Raw genomic sequence first — 2,206 nt, forward strand, 5'->3', positions numbered from 1 at the left:
GCCCATAACAATCATTTGAACAAATACAAAGGTCAGGACAGACCACTGAGGCTTATCAACTCATAAATAACTTTTTTTTTTTACAGAAATAACAAAAATAGACAATTCAAAAGATAAAATTGAGGTCATAAAATAAATACATTCAAAATGTTCACTGTAGATATTTTAGGGCTGTGAAATTAATTGAGTTAACTCTGATTAATTTCTTCTTCTTCTTCTTCTTCTTCTTCTTGGTTTTTATTGGCAGTTGGCAACTAACTTTCAGTAGCATTACCGCCACTTACTGGTATGGAGTGTGGTTCGTGATGATCTATATACTTCATACCTAATCCCTATAATATTTCTGATTAAACACACACTCTCACACTCACACCTACTTATATATCTTTACTTTTATATAGCTTATAAATCTCTCTTCATTATTCTTTGCACATTCACACCCATCTTACTCTACTCAGATACTAAGAAATACCTTTGTTTTTTTCAAGAAATCTAATAATTATTTGAATATGTCTACTCCCCAAATCCCTCCTCAAAAAACCTGATAAATTAAACCTTTCTTTAATACCTTCACATTCTCTCAAACCCTGATTAATTTTAGTGCTGCATGGGCATAGATTAAAAATTTTAAGGRGCTGAAGAGCTGCAGGCGTGCAGCTGCACAGCTGCTGAAGATGAGCCCACAGTCCTACAGCAGTTCTTCTTGGTGCCCTCTTGTTGTCTCCTGTGAGAATACACAGTGCAACACACAACACAACTCTGGTTCCCTGACACAGATGTGATTTGAAGTCAGTTTATTTTTGGTTTAAACATAAAAACAGCATTTTAATAACAACTGAAGGTGACATAGTTAMTTTATTATGGTATAGAATTTAAATATATGCCTGAGAAATACGTAATATTGCTCTTTAAAAATAAAATTCAGGGGGCACATGCCCCAGACTCCACTATAGCTACGTTTACATGGACATAAGTCATCGGATTAAACGGCCATTCAGAATAAAAATATGTCATGTAAACAGCCCGTTCTGATTATTCTGATCTGATTCAGCTCAATCCAAATGAATTTGTAATTGGAATGAGAGAGGTGATTTATGCTGATTGATAATCCGAACGACGTGCATGCAAACACTTAATCTGATCATCTTATTCTGATTGTGGAAAACTGACCTGACTGTTCATGTCTTCTGACTTTCATCCAGCGGTTTCTGCTCTTTTGTGGAAGGAGGAGCAGCAGTGYTGTTTCCAGCAGACAGAACTTTTCCTCCTGTCCTCTCATTCAACAAMAAAGGRAGACAAACAGCCTGMGCTGCTTCGCAAAAAAAAAGTCTGCRCGTCACMTGTAGCTCAGAGATCAGCAACGTCTCCACCATTATTAAAACCTGTCGCAGGTCCATTCTGAGCTCAGAAGCTGTTTGTTTATGTTCATGACCAAAGTAAAACTTTTTTCTGTGTTTTCTTAGGGGAAGTTAACAACTCTGCACATGTCAGTGCTTCTATTCTGAATAAAAGCCTGGTGCATGTCAACACTCGTCATGATCAGATCGTGTCCATATAAACCATACATTCAAATTATTTAATCCGAATACATTTCAATCCCATCAAAGAATTTTATGCATGCAAACATAGTTTATGACAGCTTAACTCAACAGCTGTTTCTTGTTAAGATGAATATGTGTCTCTCACTGATATTAGCATATGTTGGCAGGTATGATGTAGGATTCTGATCATCTATTTGAAATTCTTTATATAATTATTAAATGTTTTAATTGGACAAAACTATTGAATTTTGTATGTGAATGTATGCAAATTGACAGTGATATTTATAAAATGTCCTGGGGGCTAAGCACCCTAAAGGTCAGATCATGGACTCACTCCTGACTCTAGAAGAGATTTTAATGAACATAACAGTGTATYTTGTATATTTTATCGCTAGAAGGCTCTCTAACCAGTGGTGGAGCCAGACATTTTTCTCAGGGGTGGCCAGACGGGGACCACTACTCACACAGGGGTGGCCAGACGGGGACCACTACTCACACAGGGGTGGCCAGACGGGGACCACTACTCACACAGGGGTGGCCAGGAAAATTACATCCTTTTTTACTTGAAAGTTTCTGCAGATCTTTGTGTTTTGTTCATTTCCTTATGTCCTTAGTACAGGCAGTGACTACCTTATAAACATGGGTGCAGAACCGTTTTGAAAGTG

At 37.4% G+C, this 2,206-nt stretch overlaps 1 protein-coding gene across 1 annotated transcript in view; it reads left to right on the forward strand.

Annotated features, from left to right (window-relative positions):
* Positions 1-2,206, forward strand: part of hspg2 (heparan sulfate proteoglycan 2) — a gene marked incomplete in the record, with an annotated part of 235,200 nt that overhangs the window by 222,491 nt on the left and 10,503 nt on the right.

Source organism: Austrofundulus limnaeus, unplaced genomic scaffold, assembly GCF_001266775.1.
Source record: "Austrofundulus limnaeus strain Quisiro unplaced genomic scaffold, Austrofundulus_limnaeus-1.0 Scaffold421, whole genome shotgun sequence".
Classification (NCBI taxonomy): domain Eukaryota; kingdom Metazoa; phylum Chordata; class Actinopteri; order Cyprinodontiformes; family Rivulidae; genus Austrofundulus; species Austrofundulus limnaeus.